General features: G+C 36.5%; 5 non-coding genes and 18 pseudogenes across 5 annotated transcripts; all 23 read left to right on the forward strand.

Annotated features, from left to right (window-relative positions):
- The first annotated feature begins 6,115 nt into the window (after positions 1-6,115).
- On the forward strand, positions 6,116-6,234 carry LOC127937449 (uncharacterized; annotated as a pseudogene).
- Positions 6,235-6,876: 642 nt separating this feature from the next.
- Positions 6,877-6,995, forward strand: LOC127937226 (uncharacterized; annotated as a pseudogene).
- Positions 6,996-7,633: 638 nt separating this feature from the next.
- LOC127936914 (uncharacterized) lies at positions 7,634-7,752 on the forward strand (annotated as a pseudogene).
- A 917-nt stretch (positions 7,753-8,669) lies between these two features.
- Positions 8,670-8,788, forward strand: LOC127936846 (uncharacterized; annotated as a pseudogene).
- Positions 8,789-9,278: 490 nt separating this feature from the next.
- Positions 9,279-9,397, forward strand: LOC127936045 (5S ribosomal RNA). The gene has a single exon (XR_008148215.1). It is a non-coding gene; the product is annotated as a 5S ribosomal RNA (ribosomal RNA).
- A 1,033-nt stretch (positions 9,398-10,430) lies between these two features.
- Positions 10,431-10,549, forward strand: LOC127937450 (uncharacterized; annotated as a pseudogene).
- Positions 10,550-11,190: 641 nt separating this feature from the next.
- On the forward strand, positions 11,191-11,309 carry LOC127937227 (uncharacterized; annotated as a pseudogene).
- A 638-nt stretch (positions 11,310-11,947) lies between these two features.
- Positions 11,948-12,066, forward strand: LOC127936916 (uncharacterized; annotated as a pseudogene).
- A 478-nt stretch (positions 12,067-12,544) lies between these two features.
- LOC127937451 (uncharacterized) lies at positions 12,545-12,663 on the forward strand (annotated as a pseudogene).
- Positions 12,664-13,305: 642 nt separating this feature from the next.
- LOC127937228 (uncharacterized) lies at positions 13,306-13,424 on the forward strand (annotated as a pseudogene).
- Positions 13,425-14,062: 638 nt separating this feature from the next.
- On the forward strand, positions 14,063-14,181 carry LOC127936917 (uncharacterized; annotated as a pseudogene).
- Positions 14,182-14,820: 639 nt separating this feature from the next.
- On the forward strand, positions 14,821-14,939 carry LOC127936163 (5S ribosomal RNA). Its single transcript, XR_008148226.1, has one exon. It is a non-coding gene; the product is annotated as a 5S ribosomal RNA (ribosomal RNA).
- Positions 14,940-15,719: 780 nt separating this feature from the next.
- On the forward strand, positions 15,720-15,838 carry LOC127936847 (uncharacterized; annotated as a pseudogene).
- A 490-nt stretch (positions 15,839-16,328) lies between these two features.
- On the forward strand, positions 16,329-16,447 carry LOC127936058 (5S ribosomal RNA). The gene has a single exon (XR_008148216.1). It is a non-coding gene; the product is annotated as a 5S ribosomal RNA (ribosomal RNA).
- A 1,033-nt stretch (positions 16,448-17,480) lies between these two features.
- On the forward strand, positions 17,481-17,599 carry LOC127937452 (uncharacterized; annotated as a pseudogene).
- Positions 17,600-18,240: 641 nt separating this feature from the next.
- Positions 18,241-18,359, forward strand: LOC127937229 (uncharacterized; annotated as a pseudogene).
- Positions 18,360-18,997: 638 nt separating this feature from the next.
- LOC127936918 (uncharacterized) lies at positions 18,998-19,116 on the forward strand (annotated as a pseudogene).
- A 639-nt stretch (positions 19,117-19,755) lies between these two features.
- On the forward strand, positions 19,756-19,874 carry LOC127936175 (5S ribosomal RNA). Its single transcript, XR_008148227.1, has one exon. It is a non-coding gene; the product is annotated as a 5S ribosomal RNA (ribosomal RNA).
- A 780-nt stretch (positions 19,875-20,654) lies between these two features.
- LOC127936848 (uncharacterized) lies at positions 20,655-20,773 on the forward strand (annotated as a pseudogene).
- Positions 20,774-21,263: 490 nt separating this feature from the next.
- Positions 21,264-21,382, forward strand: LOC127937851 (uncharacterized; annotated as a pseudogene).
- A 1,033-nt stretch (positions 21,383-22,415) lies between these two features.
- Positions 22,416-22,534, forward strand: LOC127936198 (5S ribosomal RNA). Its single transcript, XR_008148229.1, has one exon. It is a non-coding gene; the product is annotated as a 5S ribosomal RNA (ribosomal RNA).
- A 354-nt stretch (positions 22,535-22,888) lies between these two features.
- Positions 22,889-23,007, forward strand: LOC127936919 (uncharacterized; annotated as a pseudogene).
- Positions 23,008-24,057: 1,050 nt separating this feature from the next.
- LOC127937854 (uncharacterized) lies at positions 24,058-24,176 on the forward strand (annotated as a pseudogene).
- Positions 24,177-24,896: the final 720 nt, after the last annotated feature.

A 24,896-nucleotide genomic window follows, 5' to 3' on the forward strand; every position in this document is an offset into this window, starting at 1 on the left:
TGTATTTCTGATATGTGAAATCGGAATTTCAACTAGTAAGAAAGCAATTCTTGATATCAACAATTAAATTTGAATGGAAGTCTATGGTGACATTTAACTAGTGAAAATACAATTCCTGATATCAAGAATTAACATTGTTACTAGTGGAAATTGAATTGTTGATATCAAAAATAGCAATTGTCACTAGTAGAAATCTAATTCCTGATATCAAAAATTAACATTGTTACTAGTGGAAATTGAATTGTTGATATCAAAAATAGCAATTGTTACTAGTAGAAATCTAATTCCTGATATCAAGAATTAACATTTTGACTAGTGAAAATTTAATTGTTGATATCAAAAATAAATATCCTGCGAATGAATAAAAGTTAATTTGGCTTGCCTATTGGCATTCCCAGGTTAAAAATAATTGATATCAAGAATTAACATTGTTACTAGTTGAAATATAATTCCTGATATCAAGAATTAGCATTGTTACTAGTGGAAATGTAATTGTTGATATCAAGAATTAACATTGTTACTAGTGGAAATGTAATTGTTGATATCAAAAATTCTAATTGTTACTAGTGGAAATGTAATTGTGGATATCAAGAATTAACATTGTTACTAGTAAAAATTGAATTGTTGATATCAAGAATACATATCCTGCGAATGAATAAAAGTTAATCTGGCTTGCCATAGTTTCTGAGTCCAGTAATGTTGAAATAGTGCTTCTGTTCAAATGAAGTGAAATCAAGCCCAAATCTGCTCAAAAGCTTTTCTCTCTATTAGAGAAAGCTGTTTCATTCAGTATTCAGTGCAAATCTTGCCAAACTGAAACATGCTTATGCCTTATGAAATACAATGTTTTCTGCAATGCTGTAAGACAGTTTTTAATGTGTTAGAAGTTATATGCACAAAAACTTATGTTAGGACTTCAATGATCAAGATTGTCAGTTTACAGCTTTCTGAGTCCTGCAATGTTGAAATAGTGCTTCTGTTCAAATGAAGTGAAATCTAGCCCAAATCTGCTCAAAAGCTTGTCTCTCTAATAGAGAAAGCTGTTTCATTCAGTATTCAGTGCAAATCTTGCCAAACTGAAAGATGCTTATGCCTTATGAAATACAATGTTTTCTGCAATGCTGTAAGACAGTTTTTAATGTGTAAGAAGTTATATGCACAAAAACTTATGTTAGGACTACAATGTCCAAGATTGTCAGTTTACAGCTTTCTGAGTCCAGTGATGCTGAAATAGTGCTTCTGTTCAAATGAAGTGAAATCTAGCCCAAATCTGCTCAAAAGCTTTTCTCTCTATTAGAGAAAGCTGTTTCATTCAGTATTCAGTGCAAATCTTGCCAAACTGAATCATGCTTATGCCTTATGAAATACAATGTTTTCTGCAATGCTGTAAGACAGTTTTTAATGTGTTAGAAGTTATATGCACAAAAACTTATGTTAGGACTTCAATGATCAAGATTGTCAGTTTACAGCTTTCTGAGTCCTGCAATGTTGAAATAGTGCTTCTGTTCAAATGAAGTGAAATCTAGCCCAAATCTGCTCAAAAGCGTTTCTCTCTATTAGAGAAAGCTGTTTCATTCAGAATTCAGTGCAAATCTTGCCAAACTGAAAGATGCTTATGCCTTATGATATACAATGTTTTCTGCAATGCTGTAAGACAGTTTTTAATGTGTTAGAAGTTATATGCACAAAAACTTATCTTAGGACTTCAATGATCAAGATTGTCAGTTTACAGCTTTCTGAGTCCAGTAATGTTGAAATAGTGCTTCTGTTCAAATGAAGTGAAATCAAGCCCAAATCTGCTCAAAAGCTTGTCTCTCTAATAGAGAAAGCTGTTTCATTCAATATTCAGTGCAAATCTTGCCAAAGTGAAAGATGCTTATGCCTTATGAAATACAATGTTTTCTGCAATGCTGTAAGACAGTTTTTAATGTGTTAGAAGTTATATGCACAAAAACTTATGTTAGGACTTCAATGATCAAGATTGTCAGTTTACAGCTTTCTGAGTCCAGTAATGTTGAAATAGTGCTTCTGTTCAAATGAAGTGAAATCTAGCCCAAATCTGCTTAAAAGCTTTTCTCTCTATTAGAGGAAGCTGTTTCATTCAGTATTCAGTGCAAATCTTGCCAAACTGAAACAAGCTTATGTCTTATGAAGTACAATGTTTTCTGCAATGCTGTAAGACAGTTTTTAATGTGTTAGAAGTTATATGCACAAAAACTAATGTTAGGACTTCAATGATCAAGATTGTCAGTTTACAGCTTTCTGAGTCCAGTAATGTTGAAATAGTGCTTCTGTTCAAATGAAGTGAAATCAAGCCCAAATCTGCTCAAAAGCGCTTTGGGAAAATATGTAGAAAAAGTGTATTACAAAGAGACAACTTTGAGTGATCATAAAATTTTGTTTGTACAGATGGATTTTAGGGAATTTGAGAGAGGTCCTGGGGTATGGGTTTTAAATTCAGGAATTTTAAGGAAAAAAGATTATAGGATGGGTGTAGAAAGACTAATAGAAAATAGAGAAGAAAATAGAATGTATAAAGAAGACAAAAGAATTTGGTGGGACAATATAAAGTATGATATAAAGAAATATTCAATAGAGTATAGTAATTTAATACAGAGGGTGAAAGGAATGAAGGAAAGAAAAGTGAGAAAAGATTTAAAGGAGGAATTAAGTAAAGAAAGAAGTAATTTACAAAAGATAGTAATGTTGGAGGAAAAATTAAGTTAAATAGAAGAAGAAAAGTGCAGAGGTGCTATCATAAGAAGTAAAGCGAGGTATACAGTGGAAGGGGAAAAATGTACCAAGTTCTTTTTCAATTTAGAAAAAAGTAGGGGAAAAGCAGACATAATAAAAGAAATAATAGGGAAAGATTGGATAAGAGTCAAGGAAACACAAAAGAAATACTTAAAGAAATAAAGGACTATTATGAAGACTTGTTTAATGGAAAAGGAATAGATAAAACAAAGAAAGAGTTTTTATTAGAACATATCACATTAAAATTGGAAGAGCATGACAAAGAAGTAGGGGAAAAAGAGATACAACAGGAAGAAATTGAAATGGCAATATCGCAATTAAAAGGAGGGAGAAGTCCAGGAGTAGATGGTTTAACAAATGAGTTTTATAAGGCCTTTAAAGATAAGTTAATACCAATTTTAAAAGAAATATACAAGGACATTTTTAGGAAGGATGAAGTGACACAAGTTATGAGGATGGGTTTAGTGAAAATTATATATAAAAAGAGAGGAGACAAAGCAGCTTTAAATAATTTTAGACCCATCACAATGTTAAACAGTGATTTTAAAATTTTAGCTAAAATCTTAGCAAACAGATTGAAGGATATTTTACCAAAATTAATTGAAACAAACCAAGCATATGCTGTTAAAGGAAGAGATATAACTGATACGATTAATAATGTGAGAGACATGATAAGTTACACGGAAGCTGAAAAGAAAAGTGGTTATGTTATTAGTCTTGATTTGGAAAAAGCTTTTGATAGAGTGGAACATGAGTTTTTATTTGATTTTCTAAAGAAAATTGGTTTTGGAGAGAATTTTGTTAAGTGGATTAAAGTTTTATATAAAGGAGCAATGAGTAAGATGAAGTGCAATGGGTTTTTAACAAATGCTTTTAAAATTACAAGATCAATTAGACAAGGTTGCCCGTTGTCACCTCAACTTTACTCTTTGGTAGCAGAGCCCTTAGGGATTGCTATCCAAAGAAATATAGATATTAAAGGAATAAAAATTGGAGGTAACATAGAAGCGCAAAAAATCTTTCAATATGCTGACGATACAACCTTAATAGTGAATGATGTGGATAGCATAAGTAAAGCAATAGAGACTGTGCAAACATATTGTAAAGGTTCTGGAGCAAAGGTGAATGTGTAAAAAACTGTGTTCATGAGGATTGGGGAAGCCAAAATATTACCAACTTGTTTTGTTTTTAAAGAAGAAGAGCACATGAAAATTTTAGGGATAATCTTTGGGAAAGATGAGAAGAATAGTGGGAATATGATGTGGGAGGAGATATTGGGAGGAATGGAAAGGAGATTAGCTTTTTGGAAGCAAAGGAATTTAAATTTGAAAGGGAAAGTCTTAATAGTAAACACCTTACTTTTATCCAAAATGTGGTATGCGTTATCAGTAATGCCCATACAAATGTGGGCAGAAAAGAGATTAAAAAAATGTATTTTAAACTTTTTATGGGATGGCAAGCCTTCGAGAATAGCCTATGATACGCTAATCGGACCAATCGAGGAGGGAGGTGTTGGATTGATGGACGTAGAGCAAAGGAAAAAAAAGCATGAGAATTAAATTAGTAAAGAAATATTTAAATGAAGAGAATAAGGGTGACTGGAAAATAATAATGAAATATTTTCTAAATTAATTTGGAGGTATGGGGCTGGAAGATGATATTTTGTGGATGAAACTGAAGAAAAGAAGCATAAAGGGGATACCGGATTTTTATAAAGAAGTTTTAGGGGCATGGATTGATTTTTTACCACATGTTTCTCTTAACCCACAAGGAAGAGAAGTGCTTTTAAATCAACCTTTGTTTTTAAATAGACATATTTTGTTGAAAAACAAAGAGGTTTTTTATAAACAGTGGTTTGAGGTTGGGATTAAAAAAGTTAAGGATGTTTTATATGAAGTAAAAGAAGGCTTTTTGCCAGTACAAGTAGTAGTGGATGCTATGGTTGAGGCAAAAGAGGATTATGAGATGACTACTTTAAAAAAACAATATGAAGATTTAAAACAAGCAATACCAAAAAAAATTGATTAAAAGAATAGAGAGTAAAGAAAAGGAAGATAACAATATGGAGGTTTTAGTAAAAGTTGGGGAAATGCATTTGGATTTTAAATTATGTGCTCTGAAAGTGTTTTATATTTGTTTTAGAGATTAAATTTTTAGAAAACCAATAGCAAACCAATTCTGGCAAAATATATTTCCTGGAATTGATGAGAATAAGATATGGAGTAATATTAATTGGAAGTATCTAGACACCAAAGTAGAATGTCTTGATTATTATATAAGACAAAACGTGATTTTTTCAGAAATGAGGTTGTATAAAATTGGAATGGCACAGAATGCATTATGTAAAGTGTGTGAGGAAAAGAATGAAGGAATTTTACACTTGTTTTTAAATTGTACAGAACTTGAAGAATTGATGGTAATTTTAAAGAAAATTGTGCCAATGTTAATGGGAAATGTTGGGGAAGAAGAAATTAATTGGAATGAAATAATGATGTTTGGTATAAATGTTAAATGTAAAAATAGGAAAGTAATAAATGTAATATTGGCATTGGCGAAGTACTCAATATGGAGTAGAAGAAACATTGTGAAATAGAAGAAGTCTAAAGTAAATCTATGGATGCTATTCAAAAGTAAATTGGAGGAGTATTTACAAATACTGTGCAGTTACTTGGAAATGGAGGATAATGTGGATGGTTTTGATAGCCTTATGACATCAGAGGTACGTCATATCTTGAGTACGGTGAAGATAAAGCTACCAATGTAAAATGCTGTTCTGAAAAATGGAAAATGAGTAGAAATTGTTAAAGGTTTTAATGCTTGTTTGAAAAAAGTGTTTTACAACTTGTAAAAGAAAATGTATTTTATGTACTTAAAACTGAAAGCTTTTTAATAATAAAAAAAAAAAAAAAAAAAAAAAAATCTCGTCTGATCTCGGAAGCTAAGCAGGTTTGGGCCTGGTTAGTACTTGGATGGGAGACCGCCTTGGAATACCAGGTGCTGTAAGCTTTTTGGAAATTTTTCACTTAGTATATAATAATTTTGCCAAAAAAATTGAGTCAATGCCCGATCTCTGAATATAAGCAGGTTTGGGCCAGGTTAGTACATGGATGGGAGACTGCCTGGGAATACCAGGTGCTTTAAAATTTTGGATATTTTTCACGAATTATATAATAATCTTGTAAAAAAGAGTCAATGCCCGATCTCTGAATCTTAGCAGGTTTAGGTCTGGTTAGTACTTGGATGAGAGACCGCCTAGGAATACTAGTTGCTTTAAGCTTTTGGGTTTTCTTTCCTACTTATATAATGTACTGGCGAGTAGATTGGCTGATCTTTAAATAGCCTTCTCTTTGCAGCAGTCTTCGCTTAGGGCCATACCAGTCTGGCTATGCCCAAACTTGTCTGATCTCGGAAGCTAAGCAGGTTTGGGCCTGGTTAGTATTTGGATGGGAGACTGCTTTGGAATACCAGGTGCTGTAAGCTTTTTGGAAATTTTTCACTTAGTATATAATAATTTTGCCAAAAAATACAGTCAATGCCCGATCTCTGAATATAAGCAGGTTTGGGCCAGGTTAGTACATGGATGGGAGACTGCCTGGGAATACCAGGTGCTTTAAATTTTTGGATATTTTTCACGAATTATATAATAACCTTGCAAAAAAAAAAAAAAAAAAAAAAGAGTCAATACCCGATCTCTAAATCTTAGCAGGTTTAGGTCTGGTTAGTACTTGGTTGAAAGACCGCCTGGGAATACTAGGTGCTTATAGCTTTTGGAATTTTTTCACTTAGTATATAATAAATTTGGCAAAAAATAGAGTCAATGCCCGATCTCTTAATATAAGTAGGTTTGTGCCAGGTAAGTACATGGATGGGAGACTGCCTGGGAATACCAGGTGCTTTAAATTTTTGGATATTTTTCACTTAGTATATAATAAATTTGGCAAAAAATAGAGTCAATGCCCGATCTCTAAATTTTAGCAGGTTTAGGTCTGGTTAGTATTTGGATGAGAGACCGCCTAGGAATACTAGGTGCTTTAAGCTTTTGGGTTTTCTTTCCTACTCATATAATGTACTGGCGAGTAGATTGGCTGATCTTTAAATAGCCTTCTCTTTGCAGCAATCTTCGCTTGCGGCCATACCAGTCTGGCTATGCCCAAACTTGTCTGATCTCGGAAGCTAAGCAGGTTTGGGCCTGGTTAGTATTTGGATGGGAGACTGCTTTGGAATACCAGGTGCTGTAAGCTTTTTGGAAATTTTTCACTTAGTATATAATAATTTTGCCAAAAAATACAGTCAATGCCCGATCTCTGAATATAAGCAGGTTTGGGCCAGGTTAGTACATGGATGGGAGACTGCCTGGGAATACCAGGTGCTTTAAATTTTTGGATATTTTTCACGAATTATATAATAACCTTGCAAAAAAAAAAAAAAAAAAGAGTCAATACCCGATCTCTGAATCTTAGCAGGTTTAGGTCTGGTTAGTACTTGGTTGAAAGACCGCCTGGGAATACTAGGTGCTTAAAGCTTTTGGAATTTTTTCACTTAGTATATAATAAATTTGGCAAAAAATAGAGTCAATGCCCGATCTCTTAATATAAGTAGGTTTGTGCCAGGTTAGTACATGGATGGGAGACTGCCTGGGAATACCAGGTGCTTTAAATTTTTGGATATTTTTCACTTAGTATATAATAAATTTGGCAAAAAATAGAGTCAATGCCCGATCTCTAAATTTTAGCAGGTTTAGGTCTGGTTAGTATTTGGATGAGAGACCGCCTAGGAATACTAGGTGCTTTAAGCTTTTGGGTTTTCTTTCCTACTCATATAATGTACTGGCGAGTAGATTGGCTGATCTTTAAATAGCCTTCTCTTTGCAGCAGTCTTCGCTTACGGCCATACCAGTCTGGCTATGCCCAAACTTGTCTGATCTCGGAAGCTAAGCAGGTTTGGGCCTGGTTAGTATTTGGATGGGAGACTGCTTTGGAATACCAGGTGCTGTAAGCTTTTTGGAAATTTTTCACTTAGTATATAATAATTTTGCCAAAAAATACAGTCAATGCCCGATCTCTGAATATAAGCAGGTTTGGGCCAGGTTAGTACATGGATGGGAGACTGCCTGGGAATACCAGGTGCTTTAAATTTTTGGATATTTTTCACGAATTATATAATAACCTTGCAAAAAAAAAAAAAAAAAAAGAGTCAATACCCAATCTCTGAATCTTAGCAGGTTTAGGTCTGGTTAGTACTTGGTTGAAAGACCGCCTGGGAATACTAGGTGCTTAAAGCTTTTGGAATTTTTTCACTTAGTATATAATAAATTTGGCAAAAAATAGAGTCAATGCCCGATCTCTTAATATAAGTAGGTTTGTGCCAGGTTAGTACATGGATGGGAGACTGCCTGGGAATACCAGGTGCTTTAAATTTTTGGATATTTTTCACTTAGTATATAATAAATTTGGCAAAAAATAGAGTCAATGCCCGATCTCTTAATATAAGTAGGTTTGTGCCAGGTTAGTACATGGATGGGAGACTGCCTGGGAATACCAGGTGCTTTAAATTTTTTGATATTTTTCACGAATTATATAATAATCTTGCAAAAAAAATAAAAAAGAGTCAATGCCCGATCACTGAATCTTAGCAGGTTTAGGTCTGGTTAGTACTTGGTTGAAAGACCGCCTAGGAATACCAGGTGCTTAAAGCTTTTGGAATTTTTTCACTTAGTATATAATAAATTTGGCAAAAAATAGAGTCAATGCCCGATCTCTAAATTTTAGCAGGTTTAGGTCTGGTTAGTACTTGGATGAGAGACCGCCTAGGAATACTAGGTGTTTTAAGCTTTTGGGTTTTCTTTCCTACTTATATAATGTACTGGCGAGTAGATTGGCTGATCTTTAAATAGCCTTCTCTTTGCAGCAGTCTTCGCTTACGGCCTTAACAGCCTGGCTATGCCCGATCTTGTCTGATCTCGGAAGCTAAGCAGGTTTGGCCATGGTTAGTACTTGAATGGGAGACCGCCTGGGAATACCAGGTGCTGTAAGCTTTTTGGAAATTTTTCACTTAGTATATAACAATTTTGCCAAAAAATAGAGTCAATGCCCAATCTCTGAATATAAGCAGGTTTGGGCCAGGTTAGTACATGGATGGGAGACTGCCTGGGAATACCAGGTGCTTTAAATTTTTGGATATTTTTCACGAATTATATAATAATCTTACAAAAAAGAGTCAATGCCCGATCTCTGAATCTTAGCAGGTTTAGGTCTGGTTAGTACTTGGTTGAAAGACCGCCTAGGAATACCAGATGCTTAAAGCTTTTGGAATTTTTTCACTTAGTATATAATAAATTTGGCCAAAAATAGAGTCAATGCCCGATCTCTAAATTTTAGCAGGTTTAGGTCTGGTTAGTACTTGGATGAGAGACCGCCTAGGAATACTAGGTGATTTAAATTTTTGGGTTTTCTTTCCTACTTATATAATGTACTGGCGAGTAGATTGGCTGATCTTTAAATAGCCTTCTCTTTGCAGCAGTCTTCGCTTACGGCCATAACAGCCTGGCTATGCCTGATCTCGTCTGATCTCGGAAGCTAAGCAGGTTTGGCCCTGGTTAGTACTTGGATGGGAGACCGCCTGGGAATACCAGGTGCTGTAAGCTTTTTGTAAATTTTTCACTTAGTATATAATAATTTTGCCATAAAATAGAGTCAATGCCCGATCTCTGAATATAAGCAGGTTTGGGCCAGGTTAGTACATGGATGGGAGACTGCCTGGGAATACCAGGTGCTTTAAATTTTTGGATATTTTTCACGAATTATATAATAATCTTGCAAAAAAAAAAAAAAAAAGAGTCAATGCCCGATCTCTGAATCTTAGCAGGTTTAGGTCTGGTTAGTACTTGGTTGAAAGACCGCCTAGGAATACCAGGTGCTTAAAGCTTTTGGAATTTTTTCACTTAGTATATAATAAATTTGGCAAAAAATAGAGTCAATGCCCGATCTCTGAATATAAGCAGGTTTGGACCAGGTTAGTACATGGATGGGAGACTGCCTGGGAATACCAAGTGCTTAAAATTTTTGGATATTTTTCACGAATTATATAATAATCTTGCAAAAAAAAAAAAGAGTCAATGCCCGATCTCTGAATCTTAGCAGGTTTAGGTCTGGTTAATACTTGATTGAAAGACCGCCTAGGAGTACCAGGTGCTTAAAGCTTTTGAAATTTTTTCACTTAGTATATAATAAATTTGGCAAAAAATAGAGTCAATGCCCGATCTCTGAATATAAGCAGGTTTGGGCCAGGTTAGTACATGGATGGGAGACTGCCTGGGAATACCAGGTGCTTTAAATTTTTGTATATTTTTCACGAATTATATAATAATCTTGCAAAAAAAAAAAAAAAAAAGAGTCAATGCCCGATCTCTGAATCTTAGCAGGTTAAGGTCTGGTTAGTACTTGATTGAAAGACCGCCTAGGAATACTAGGTGCTTAAAGCTTTTGGAATTTTTTCACTTAGTATATAATAAATTTGGCAGAAAATAGAGTCAATGCCCGATCTCTGAATATAAGCAGGTTTGTGCCAGGTTAGTACATGGATGGGAGACCGCCTTTTGGTTTTCTTTCCTACTTATATAATGTACTGGCGAGTAGATTGGCTGATCTTTAAATAGCCTTCTCTTTGCAGCAGTCTTCGCTTAGGGCCATACCAGTCTGGCTATGCCCAAACTTGTCTGATCTCGGAAGCTAAGCAGGTTTGGGCCTGGTTAGTATTTGGATGGGAGACTGCTTTGGAATACCAGGTGCTGTAAGCTTTTTGGAAATTTTTCACTTAGTATATAATAATTTTGCCAAAAAATACAGTCAATGCCCGATCTCTGAATATAAGCAGGTTTGGGCCAGGTTAGTACATGGATGGGAGACTGCCTGGGAATACCAGGTGCTTTAAATTTTTGGATATTTTTCACGAATTATATAATAACCTTGCAAAAAAAAAAAAAAAAAAAAAGAGTCAATACCCGATCTCTAAATCTTAGCAGGTTTAGGTCTGGTTAGTACTTGGTTGAAAGACCGCCTGGGAATACTAGGTGCTTATAGCTTTTGGAATTTTTTCACTTAGTATATAATAAATTTGGCAAAAAATAGAGTCAATGCCCGATCTCTTAATATAAGTAGGTTTGTGCCAGGTTAGTACATGGATGGGAGACTGCCTGGGAATACCAGGTGCTTTAAATTTTTGGATATTTTTCACTTAGTATATAATAAATTTGGCAAAAAATAGAGTCAATGCCCGATCTCTAAATTTTAGCAGGTTTAGGTCTGGTTAGTATTTGGATGAGAGACCGCCTAGGAATACTAGGTGCTTTAAGCTTTTGGGTTTTCTTTCCTACTCATATAATGTACTGGCGAGTAGATTGGCTGATCTTTAAATAGCCTTCTCTTTGCAGCAATCTTCGCTTGCGGCCATACCAGTCTGGCTATGCCCAAACTTGTCTGATCTCGGAAGCTAAGCAGGTTTGGGCCTGGTTAGTATTTGGATGGGAGACTGCTTTGGAATACCAGGTGCTGTAAGCTTTTTGGAAATTTTTCACTTAGTATATAATAATTTTGCCAAAAAATACAGTCAATGCCCGATCTCTGAATATAAGCAGGTTTGGGCCAGGTTAGTACATGGATGGGAGACTGCCTGGGAATACCAGGTGCTTTAAATTTTTGGATATTTTTCACGAATTATATAATAACCTTGCAAAAAAAAAAAAAAAAAAGAGTCAATACCCGATCTCTGAATCTTAGCAGGTTTAGGTCTGGTTAGTACTTGGTTGAAAGACCGCCTGGGAATACTAGGTGCTTAAAGCTTTTGGAATTTTTTCACTTAGTATATAATAAATTTGGCAAAAAATAGAGTCAATGCCCGATCTCTTAATATAAGTAGGTTTGTGCCAGGTTAGTACATGGATGGGAGACTGCCTGGGAATACCAGGTGCTTTAAATTTTTGGATATTTTTCACTTAGTATATAATAAATTTGGCAAAAAATAGAGTCAATGCCCGATCTCTAAATTTTAGCAGGTTTAGGTCTGGTTAGTATTTGGATGAGAGACCGCCTAGGAATACTAGGTGCTTTAAGCTTTTGGGTTTTCTTTCCTACTCATATAATGTACTGGCGAGTAGATTGGCTGATCTTTAAATAGCCTTCTCTTTGCAGCAGTCTTCGCTTACGGCCATACCAGTCTGGCTATGCCCAAACTTGTCTGATCTCGGAAGCTAAGCAGGTTTGGGCCTGGTTAGTATTTGGATGGGAGACTGCTTTGGAATACCAGGTGCTGTAAGCTTTTTGGAAATTTTTCACTTAGTATATAATAATTTTGCCAAAAAATACAGTCAATGCCCGATCTCTGAATATAAGCAGGTTTGGGCCAGGTTAGTACATGGATGGGAGACTGCCTGGGAATACCAGGTGCTTTAAATTTTTGGATATTTTTCACGAATTATATAATAATCTTGCAAAAAAAAAAAAAAAAAAGAGTCAATGCCCGATCTCTGAATCTTAGCAGGTTAAGGTCTGGTTAGTACTTGATTGAAAGACCGCCTAGGAATACTAGGTGCTTAAAGCTTTTGGAATTTTTTCACTTAGTATATAATAAATTTGGCAGAAAATAGAGTCAATGCCCGATCTCTGAATATAAGCAGGTTTGTGCCAGGTTAGTACATGGATGGGAGACCGCCTTTTGGTTTTCTTTCCTACTTATATAATGTACTGGCGAGTAGATTGGCTGATCTTTAAATAGCCTTCTCTTTGCAGCAGTCTTCGCTTAGGGCCATACCAGTCTGGCTATGCCCAAACTTGTCTGATCTCGGAAGCTAAGCAGGTTTGGGCCTGGTTAGTATTTGGATGGGAGACTGCTTTGGAATACCAGGTGCTGTAAGCTTTTTGGAAATTTTTCACTTAGTATATAATAATTTTGCCAAAAAATACAGTCAATGCCCGATCTCTGAATATAAGCAGGTTTGGGCCAGGTTAGTACATGGATGGGAGACTGCCTGGGAATACCAGGTGCTTTAAATTTTTGGATATTTTTCACGAATTATATAATAACCTTGCAAAAAAAAAAAAAAAAAAAAAAGAGTCAATACCCGATCTCTAAATCTTAGCAGGTTTAGGTCTGGTTAGTACTTGGTTGAAAGACCGCCTGGGAATACTAGGTGCTTATAGCTTTTGGAATTTTTTCACTTAGTATATAATAAATTTGGCAAAAAATAGAGTCAATGCCCGATCTCTTAATATAAGTAGGTTTGTGCCAGGTTAGTACATGGATGGGAGACTGCCTGGGAATACCAGGTGCTTTAAATTTTTGGATATTTTTCACTTAGTATATAATAAATTTGGCAAAAAATAGAGTCAATGCCCGATCTCTAAATTTTAGCAGGTTTAGGTCTGGTTAGTATTTGGATGAGAGACCGCCTAGGAATACTAGGTGCTTTAAGCTTTTGGGTTTTCTTTCCTACTCATATAATGTACTGGCGAGTAGATTGGCTGATCTTTAAATAGCCTTCTCTTTGCAGCAATCTTCGCTTGCGGCCATACCAGTCTGGCTATGCCCAAACTTGTCTGATCTCGGAAGCTAAGCAGGTTTGGGCCTGGTTAGTATTTGGATGGGAGACTGCTTTGGAATACCAGGTGCTGTAAGCTTTTTGGAAATTTTTCACTTAGTATATAATAATTTTGCCAAAAAATACAGTCAATGCCCGATCTCTGAATATAAGCAGGTTTGGGCCAGGTTAGTACATGGATGGGAGACTGCCTGGGAATACCAGGTGCTTTAAATTTTTGGATATTTTTCACGAATTATATAATAACCTTGCAAAAAAAAAAAAAAAAAAGAGTCAATACCCGATCTCTGAATCTTAGCAGGTTTAGGTCTGGTTAGTACTTGGTTGAAAGACCGCCTGGGAATACTAGGTGCTTAAAGCTTTTGGAATTTTTTCACTTAGTATATAATAAATTTGGCAAAAAATAGAGTCAATGCCCGATCTCTTAATATAAGTAGGTTTGTGCCAGGTTAGTACATGGATGGGAGACTGCCTGGGAATACCAGGTGCTTTAAATTTTTGGATATTTTTCACTTAGTATATAATAAATTTGGCAAAAAATAGAGTCAATGCCCGATCTCTAAATTTTAGCAGGTTTAGGTCTGGTTAGTATTTGGATGAGAGACCGCCTAGGAATACTAGGTGCTTTAAGCTTTTGGGTTTTCTTTCCTACTCATATAATGTACTGGCGAGTAGATTGGCTGATCTTTAAATAGCCTTCTCTTTGCAGCAGTCTTCGCTTACGGCCATACCAGTCTGGCTATGCCCAAACTTGTCTGATCTCGGAAGCTAAGCAGGTTTGGGCCTGGTTAGTATTTGGATGGGAGACTGCTTTGGAATACCAGGTGCTGTAAGCTTTTTGGAAATTTTTCACTTAGTATATAATAATTTTGCCAAAAAATACAGTCAATGCCCGATCTCTGAATATAAGCAGGTTTGGGCCAGGTTAGTACATGGATGGGAGACTGCCTGGGAATACCAGGTGCTTTAAATTTTTGGATATTTTTCACGAATTATATAATAACCTTGCAAAAAAAAAAAAAAAAAAAGAGTCAATACCCAATCTCTGAATCTTAGCAGGTTTAGGTCTGGTTAGTACTTGGTTGAAAGACCGCCTGGGAATACTAGGTGCTTAAAGCTTTTGGAATTTTTTCACTTAGTATATAATAAATTTGGCAAAAAATAGAGTCAATGCCCGATCTCTTAATATAAGTAGGTTTGTGCCAGGTTAGTACATGGATGGGAGACTGCCTGGGAATACCAGGTGCTTTAAATTTTTGGATATTTTTCACTTAGTATATAATAAATTTGGCAAAAAATAGAGTCAATGCCCGATCTCTAAATTTTAGCAGGTTTAGGTCTGGTTAGTATTTGGATGAGAGACCGCCTAGGAATACTAGGTGCTTTAAGCTTTTGGGTTTTCTTTCCTACTCATATAATGTACTGGCGAGTAGATTGGCTGATCTTTAAATAGCCTTCTCTTTGCAGCAATCTTCGCTTGCGGACATACCAGCCTGGCTATGCCCGATCTCGTCTGATCTCAGAAGCTAAGCAGGTTTGGGCCAGGTTAGTACTTGGATGGGAGACCGCCTGGGAATAACAGGTGCTGTAAGCTTTTTGGAAATTTTTCACTTAGTATATAATAATTTTGCCAAAAAATAGAGTCAATGAATATAGATCTCTGAATATAAGCAGGTTTGGGCCAGGTTAGTACATGGATGGGAGACTGCCTGGGAATACCAGGTGCTTTAAATTTTTGTATATTTTTCACGAATTATATAATAATCTTGCAAAAAAAAAAAAAAAGAGTCAATGCCGGATCTCTGAATCTTAGCAGGTTTAGGTCTGGTTAGTACTTGGTTGAAAGACCGCCTAGGAATACCAGGTGCTTAAAGCTTTTGGAATTTTTTCACTTATTATATAATAAATTTGGCAAAAAATAGAGTCAATGCCCGATCTCTGAATATAAGCAGGTTTGGGCCAGGTTAGTACATGGATGGGAGACTGCCTGGGAATACCAGGTGCTTTAAATTTTTTGATATTTTTCACGAATTATATAATAATCTTGCAAAAAAAATAAAAAAGAGTCAATGCCCGATCACTGAATCTTAGCAGGTTTAGGTCTGGTTAGTACTTGGTTGAAAGACCGCCTAGGAATACCAGGTGCTTAAAGCTTTTGGAATTTTTTCACTTAGTATATAATAAATTTGGCAAAAAATAGAGTCAATGCCCGATCTCTAAATTTTAGCAGGTTTAGGTCTGGTTAGTACTTGGATGAGAGACCGCCTAGGAATACTAGGTGTTTTAAGCTTTTGGGTTTTCTTTCCTACTTATATAATGTACTGGCGAGTAGATTGGCTGATCTTTAAATAGCCTTCTCTTTGCAGCAGTCTTCGCTTACGGCCTTAACAGCCTGGCTATGCCCGATCTTGTCTGATCTCGGAAGCTAAGCAGGTTTGGCCATGGTTAGTACTTGAATGGGAGACCGCCTGGGAATACCAGGTGCTGTAAGCTTTTTGGAAATTTTTCACTTAGTATATAACAATTTTGCCAAAAAATAGAGTCAATGCCCAATCTCTGAATATAAGCAGGTTTGGGCCAGGTTAGTACATGGATGGGAGACTGCCTGGGAATACCAGGTGCTTTAAATTTTTGGATATTTTTCACGAATTATATAATAATCTTACAAAAAAGAGTCAATGCCCGATCTCTGAATCTTAGCAGGTTTAGGTCTGGTTAGTACTTGGTTGAAAGACCGCCTAGGAATACCAGATGCTTAAAGCTTTTGGAATTTTTTCACTTAGTATATAATAAATTTGGCCAAAAATAGAGTCAATGCCCGATCTCTAAATTTTAGCAGGTTTAGGTCTGGTTAGTACTTGGATGAGAGACCGCCTAGGAATACTAGGTGCTTTAAATTTTTGGGTTTTCTTTCCTACTTATATAATGTACTGGCGAGTAGATTGGCTGATCTTTAAATAGCCTTCTCTTTGCAGCAGTCTTCGCTTACGGCCATAACAGCCTGGCTATGCCTGATCTCGTCTGATCTCGGAAGCTAAGCAGGTTTGGCCCTGGTTAGTACTTGGATGGGAGACCGCCTGGGAATACCAGGTGCTGTAAGCTTTTTGTAAATTTTTCACTTAGTATATAATAATTTTGCCATAAAATAGAGTCAATGCCCGATCTCTGAATATAAGCAGGTTTGGGCCAGGTTAGTACATGGATGGGAGACTGCCTGGGAATACCAGGTGCTTTAAATTTTTGGATATTTTTCACGAATTATATAATAATCTTGCAAAAAAAAAAAAAAAAAGAGTCAATGCCCGATCTCTGAATCTTAGCAGGTTTAGGTCTGGTTAGTACTTGGTTGAAAGACCGCCTAGGAATACCAGGTGCTTAAAGCTTTTGGAATTTTTTCACTTAGTATATAATAAATTTGGCAAAAAATAGAGTCAATGCCCGATCTCTGAATATAAGCAGGTTTGGACCAGGTTAGTACATGGATGGGAGACTGCCTGGGAATACCAAGTGCTTAAAATTTTTGGATATTTTTCACGAATTATATAATAATCTTGCAAAAAAAAAAAAGAGTCAATGCCCGATCTCTGAATCTTAGCAGGTTTAGGTCTGGTTAATACTTGATTGAAAGACCGCCTAGGAGTACCAGGTGCTTAAAGCTTTTGAAATTTTTTCACTTAGTATATAATAAATTTGGCAAAAAATAGAGTCAATGCCCGATCTCTGAATATAAGCAGGTTTGGGCCAGGTTAGTACATGGATGGGAGACTGCCTGGGAATACCAGGTGCTTTAAATTTTTGTATATTTTTCACGAATTATATAATAATCTTGCAAAAAAAAAAAAAAAAAAGAGTCAATGCCCGATCTCTGAATCTTAGCAGGTTAAGGTCTGGTTAGTACTTGATTGAAAGACCGCCTAGGAATACTAGGTGCTTAAAGCTTTTGGAATTTTTTCACTTAGTATATAATAAATTTGGCAGAAAATAGAGTCAATGCCCGATCTCTGAATATAAGCAGGTTTGTGCCAGGTTAGTACATGGATGGGAGACCGCCTTTTGGTTTTCTTTCCTACTTATATAATGTACTGGCGAGTAGATTGGCTGATCTTTAAATAGCCTTCTCTTTGCAGCAGTCTTCGCTTAGGGCCATACCAGTCTGGCTATGCCCAAACTTGTCTGATCTCGGAAGCTAAGCAGGTTTGGGCCTGGTTAGTATTTGGATGGGAGACTGCTTTGGAATACCAGGTGCTGTAAGCTTTTTGGAAATTTTTCACTTAGTATATAATAATTTTGCCAAAAAATACAGTCAATGCCCGATCTCTGAATATAAGCAGGTTTGGGCCAGGTTAGTACATGGATGGGAGACTGCCTGGGAATACCAGGTGCTTTAAATTTTTGGATATTTTTCACGAATTATATAATAACCTTGCAAAAAAAAAAAAAAAAAAAAAGAGTCAATACCCGATCTCTAAATCTTAGCAGGTTTAGGTCTGGTTAGTACTTGGTTGAAAGACCGCCTGGGAATACTAGGTGCTTATAGCTTTTGGAATTTTTTCACTTAGTATATAATAAATTTGGCAAAAAATAGAGTCAATGCCCGATCTCTTAATATAAGTAGGTTTGTGCCAGGTTAGTACATGGATGGGAGACTGCCTGGGAATACCAGGTGCTTTAAATTTTTGGATATTTTTCACTTAGTATATAATAAATTTGGCAAAAAATAGAGTCAATGCCCGATCTCTAAATTTTAGCAGGTTTAGGTCTGGTTAGTATTTGGATGAGAGACCGCCTAGGAATACTAGGTGCTTTAAGCTTTTGGGTTTTCTTTCCTACTCATATAATGTACTGGCGAGTAGATTGGCTGATCTTTAAATAGCCTTCTCTTTGCAGCAATCTTCGCTTGCGGCCATACCAGTCTGGCTATGCCCAAACTTGTCTGATCTCGGAAGCTAAGCAGGTTTGGGCCTGGTTAGTATTTGGATGGGAGACTGCTTTGGAATACCAGGTGCTGTAAGCTTTTTGGAAATTTTTCACTTAGTATATAATAATTTTGCCAAAAAATACAGTCAATGCCCGATCTCTGAATATAAGCAGGTTTGGGCCAGGTTAGTACATGGATGGGAGACTGCCTGGGAATACCAGGTGCTTTAAATTTTTGGATATTTTTCACGAATTATATAATAACCTTGCAAAAAAAAAAAAAAAAAAGAGTCAATACCCGATCTCTGAATCTTAGCAGGTTTAGGTCTGGTTAGTACTTGGTTGAAAGACCGCCTGGGAATACTAGGTGCTTAAAGCTTTTGGAATTTTTTCACTTAGTATATAATAAATTTGGCAAAAAATAGAGTCAATGCCCGATCTCTTAATATAAGTAGGTTTGTGCCAGGTTAGTACATGGATGGGAGACTGCCTGGGAATACCAGGTGCTTTAAATTTTTGGATATTTTTCACTTAGTATATAATAAATTTGGCAAAAAATAGAGTCAATGCCCGATCTCTAAATTTTAGCAGGTTTAGGTCTGGTTAGTATTTGGATGAGAGACCGCCTAGGAATACTAGGTGCTTTAAGCTTTTGGGTTTTCTTTCCTACTCATATAATGTACTGGCGAGTAGATTGGCTGATCTTTAAATAGCCTTCTCTTTGCAGCAGTCTTCGCTTACGGCCATACCAGTCTGGCTATGCCCAAACTTGTCTGATCTCGGAAGCTAAGCAGGTTTGGGCCTGGTTAGTATTTGGATGGGAGACTGCTTTGGAATACCAGGTGCTGTAAGCTTTTTGGAAATTTTTCACTTAGTATATAATAATTTTGCCAAAAAATACAGTCAATGCCCGATCTCTGAATATAAGCAGGTTTGGGCCAGGTTAGTACATGGATGGGAGACTGCCTGGGAATACCAGGTGCTTTAAATTTTTGGATATTTTTCACGAATTATATAATAACCTTGCAAAAAAAAAAAAAAAAAAAGAGTCAATACCCAATCTCTGAATCTTAGCAGGTTTAGGTCTGGTTAGTACTTGGTTGAAAGACCGCCTGGGAATACTAGGTGCTTAAAGCTTTTGGAATTTTTTCACTTAGTATATAATAAATTTGGCAAAAAATAGAGTCAATGCCCGATCTCTTAATATAAGTAGGTTTGTGCCAGGTTAGTACATGGATGGGAGACTGCCTGGGAATACCAGGTGCTTTAAATTTTTGGATATTTTTCACTTAGTATATAATAAATTTGGCAAAAAATAGAGTCAATGCCCGATCTCTAAATTTTAGCAGGTTTAGGTCTGGTTAGTATTTGGATGAGAGACCGCCTAGGAATACTAGGTGCTTTAAGCTTTTGGGTTTTCTTTCCTACTCATATAATGTACTGGCGAGTAGATTGGCTGATCTTTAAATAGCCTTCTCTTTGCAGCAATCTTCGCTTGCGGACATACCAGCCTGGCTATGCCCGATCTCGTCTGATCTCAGAAGCTAAGCAGGTTTGGGCCAGGTTAGTACTTGGATGGGAGACCGCCTGGGAATAACAGGTGCTGTAAGCTTTTTGGAAATTTTTCACTTAGTATATAATAATTTTGCCAAAAAATAGAGTCAATGAATATAGATCTCTGAATATAAGCAGGTTTGGGCCAGGTTAGTACATGGATGGGAGACTGCCTGGGAATACCAGGTGCTTTAAATTTTTGTATATTTTTCACGAATTATATAATAATCTTGCAAAAAAAAAAAAAAAGAGTCAATGCCGGATCTCTGAATCTTAGCAGGTTTAGGTCTGGTTAGTACTTGGTTGAAAGACCGCCTAGGAATACCAGGTGCTTAAAGCTTTTGGAATTTTTTCACTTATTATATAATAAATTTGGCAAAAAATAGAGTCAATGCCCGATCTCTGAATATAAGCAGGTTTGGGCCAGGTTAGTACATGGATGGGAGACTGCCTGGGAATACCAGGTGCTTTAAATTTTTTGATATTTTTCACGAATTATATAATAATCTTGCAAAAAAAATAAAAAAGAGTCAATGCCCGATCACTGAATCTTAGCAGGTTTAGGTCTGGTTAGTACTTGGTTGAAAGACCGCCTAGGAATACCAGGTGCTTAAAGCTTTTGGAATTTTTTCACTTAGTATATAATAAATTTGGCAAAAAATAGAGTCAATGCCCGATCTCTAAATTTTAGCAGGTTTAGGTCTGGTTAGTACTTGGATGAGAGACCGCCTAGGAATACTAGGTGTTTTAAGCTTTTGGGTTTTCTTTCCTACTTATATAATGTACTGGCGAGTAGATTGGCTGATCTTTAAATAGCCTTCTCTTTGCAGCAGTCTTCGCTTACGGCCTTAACAGCCTGGCTATGCCCGATCTTGTCTGATCTCGGAAGCTAAGCAGGTTTGGCCATGGTTAGTACTTGAATGGGAGACCGCCTGGGAATACCAGGTGCTGTAAGCTTTTTGGAAATTTTTCACTTAGTATATAACAATTTTGCCAAAAAATAGAGTCAATGCCCAATCTCTGAATATAAGCAGGTTTGGGCCAGGTTAGTACATGGATGGGAGACTGCCTGGGAATACCAGGTGCTTTAAATTTTTGGATATTTTTCACGAATTATATAATAATCTTACAAAAAAGAGTCAATGCCCGATCTCTGAATCTTAGCAGGTTTAGGTCTGGTTAGTACTTGGTTGAAAGACCGCCTAGGAATACCAGATGCTTAAAGCTTTTGGAATTTTTTCACTTAGTATATAATAAATTTGGCCAAAAATAGAGTCAATGCCCGATCTCTAAATTTTAGCAGGTTTAGGTCTGGTTAGTACTTGGATGAGAGACCGCCTAGGAATACTAGGTGCTTTAAATTTTTGGGTTTTCTTTCCTACTTATATAATGTACTGGCGAGTAGATTGGCTGATCTTTAAATAGCCTTCTCTTTGCAGCAGTCTTCGCTTACGGCCATAACAGCCTGGCTATGCCTGATCTAGTCTGATCTCGGAAGCTAAGCAGGTTTGGCCCTGGTTAGTACTTGGATGGGAGACCGCCTGGGAATACCAGGTGCTGTAAGCTTTTTGTAAATTTTTCACTTAGTATATAATAATTTTGCCATAAAATAGAGTCAATGCCCGATCTCTGAATATAAGCAGGTTTGGGCCAGGTTAGTACATGGATGGGAGACTGCCTGGGAATACCAGGTGCTTTAAATTTTTGGATATTTTTCACGAATTATATAATAATCTTGCAAAAAAAAAAAAAAAAGAGTCAATGCCCGATCTCTGAATCTTAGCAGGTTTAGGTCTGGTTAGTACTTGGTTGAAAGACCGCCTAGGAATACCAGGTGCTTAAAGCTTTTGGAATTTTTTCACTTAGTATATAATAAATTTGGCAAAAAATAGAGTCAATGCCCGATCTCTGAATATAAGCAGGTTTGGACCAGGTTAGTACATGGATGGGAGACTGCCTGGGAATACCAAGTGCTTAAAATTTTTGGATATTTTTCACGAATTATATAATAATCTTGCAAAAAAAAAAAAAGAGTCAATGCCCGATCTCTGAATCTTAGCAGGTTTAGGTCTGGTTAATACTTGATTGAAAGACCGCCTAGGAGTACCAGGTGCTTAAAGCTTTTGAAATTTTTTCACTTAGTATATAATAAATTTGGCAAAAAATAGAGTCAATGCCCGATCTCTGAATATAAGCAGGTTTGGGCCAGGTTAGTACATGGATGGGAGACTGCCTGGGAATACCAGGTGCTTTAAATTTTTGTATATTTTTCACGAATTATATAATAATCTTGCAAAAAAAAAAAAAAAAAAGAGTCAATGCCCGATCTCTGAATCTTAGCAGGTTAAGGTCTGGTTAGTACTTGATTGAAAGACCGCCTAGGAATACTAGGTGCTTAAAGCTTTTGGAATTTTTTCACTTAGTATATAATAAATTTGGCAGAAAATAGAGTCAATGCCCGATCTCTGAATATAAGCAGGTTTGTGCCAGGTTAGTACATGGATGGGAGACCGCCTTTTGGTTTTCTTTCCTACTTATATAATGTACTGGCGAGTAGATTGGCTGATCTTTAAATAGCCTTCTCTTTGCAGCAGTCTTCGCTTACGGCCATACCAGCCTGGCTATGCCCGATCTCGTCTGATCTCGGAAGTTAAGCAGGTTTGGGCCTGCTTAGTACTTGGATGAGAGACTGCCTGGGAATACCAGGTACTGTAAGCTTTTTGGACATTTTTCACTTAGTATATAATAATTTTGCCAAAAAATAGAGTCAATGCCCGATCTCTGAATATAAGCAGGTTTGGGCCAGGTTAGTACATGGATTGGACACTGCCTGGGAATACCAGGTGCTTTAAATTTTTGGATATTTTTCACAAATTATATAATAATCTTGTAAAAAAGAGTCAATGCCCGATCTCTGAATCTTAGCAAGTTTAGGTCTGGTTAGTACTTGGATGAGAGACCGCCTAGGAATACTAGTTGCTTTAAGCTTTTGGGTTTTCTTTCCTACTTATATAATGTACTGGCGAGTAGATTGTCTGATCTTTAAATAGCCTTCTCTTTGCAGCAGTCTTCGCTTACGGCCATACCAGTCTGGCTATGCCCAAACTTGTCTGATCTCGGAAGCTAAGCAGGTTTGGGCCTGGTTAGTATTTGGATGGGAGACTGCTTTGGAATACCAGGTGCTGTAAGCTTTTTGGAAATTTTTCACTTAGTATATAATAATTTTGCCAAAAAATACAGTCAATGCCCGATCTCTGAATATAAGCAGGTTTGGGCCAGGTTAGTACATGGATGGGAGACTGCCTGGGAATACCAGGTGCTTTAAATTTTTGGATATTTTTCACGAATTATATAATAATCTTGCAAAAAAAAAAAAAAAAGAGTCAATACCCGATCTCTGAATCTTAGCAGGTTTAGGTCTGGTTAGTACTTGGTTGAAAGACCGCCTGGGAATACCAGGTGCTTAAAGCTTTTGGAATTTTTTCACTTAGTATATAATAAATTTGGCAAAAAATAGAGTCAATGCCCGATCTCTTAATATAAGTAGGTTTGTGCCAGGTTAGTACATGGATGGGAGACTGCCTGGGAATACCAGGTGCTTTAAATTTTTGGATATTTTTCACTTAGTATATAATAAATTTGGCAAAAAATAGAGTCAATGCCCGATCTCTAAATTTTATCAGGTTTAGGTCTGGTTAGTACTTGGTTGAAAGACCGCCTAGGAATACCAGGTGCTTAAAGCTTTTGGAATTTTTTCACTTATTATATAATAAATTTGGCAAAAAATAGAGTCAATGCCCGATCTCTGAATATAAGCAGGTTTGGGCCAGGTTAGTACATGGATGGGAGACTGCCTGGGAATACCAGGTGCTTTAAATGTTTGGATATTTTTCACGAATTATATAATAATCTTGCAAAAAAAATAAAAAAGAGTCAATGCCCGATCACTGAATCTTAGCAGGTTTAGGTCTGGTTAGTACTTGGTTGAAAGACCGCCTAGGAATACCAGGTGCTTAAAGCTTTTGGAATTTTTTCACTTAGTATATAATAAATTTGGCAAAAAATAGAGTCAATGCCCGATCTCTAAATTTTAGCAGGTTTAGGTCTGGTTAGTACTTGGATGAGAGACCGCCTAGGAATACTAGGTGTTTTAAGCTTTTGGGTTTTCTTTCCTACTTATATAATGTACTGGCGAGTAGATTGGCTGATCTTTAAATAGCCTTCTCTTTGTAGCAGTATTGGATTACGGCCATACCAGCCTGGCTATGCCCGATCTTGTCTGATCTCGGAAGCTAAGCAGGTTTGGCCATGGTTAGTACTTGAATGGGAGACCGCCTGGGAATACCAGGTGCTGTAAGCTTTTTGGAAATTTTTCACTTAGTATATAATAATTTTGCCAAAAAATAGAGTCAATGAATATAGATCTCTGAATATAAGCAGGTTTGGGCCAGGTTAGTACATGGATGGGAGACTGCCTGGGAATACCAGGTGCTTTAAATTTTTGTATATTTTTCACGAATTATATAATAATCTTGCAAAAAAAAAAAAAAAGAGTCAATGCCGGATCTCTGAATCTTAGCAGGTTTAGGTCTGGTTAGTACTTGGTTGAAAGACCGCCTAGGAATACCAGGTGCTTAAAGCTTTTGGAATTTTTTCACTTATTATATAATAAATTTGGCAAAAAATAGAGTCAATGCCCGATCTCTGAATATAAGCAGGTTTGGGCCAGGTTAGTACATGGATGGGAGACTGCCTGGGAATACCAGGTGCTTTAAATTTTTTGATATTTTTCACGAATTATATAATAATCTTGCAAAAAAAATAAAAAAGAGTCAATGCCCGATCACTGAATCTTAGCAGGTTTAGGTCTGGTTAGTACTTGGTTGAAAGACCGCCTAGGAATACCAGGTGCTTAAAGCTTTTGGAATTTTTTCACTTAGTATATAATAAATTTGGCAAAAAATAGAGTCAATGCCCGATCTCTAAATTTTAGCAGGTTTAGGTCTGGTTAGTACTTGGATGAGAGACCGCCTAGGAATACTAGGCGTTTTAAGCTTTTGGGTTTTCTTTCCTACTTATA

The sequence above is a fragment of the Carassius gibelio genome, chromosome A19 (genome assembly GCF_023724105.1).
Source record: "Carassius gibelio isolate Cgi1373 ecotype wild population from Czech Republic chromosome A19, carGib1.2-hapl.c, whole genome shotgun sequence".
In the NCBI taxonomy this organism is placed as follows: domain Eukaryota; kingdom Metazoa; phylum Chordata; class Actinopteri; order Cypriniformes; family Cyprinidae; genus Carassius; species Carassius gibelio.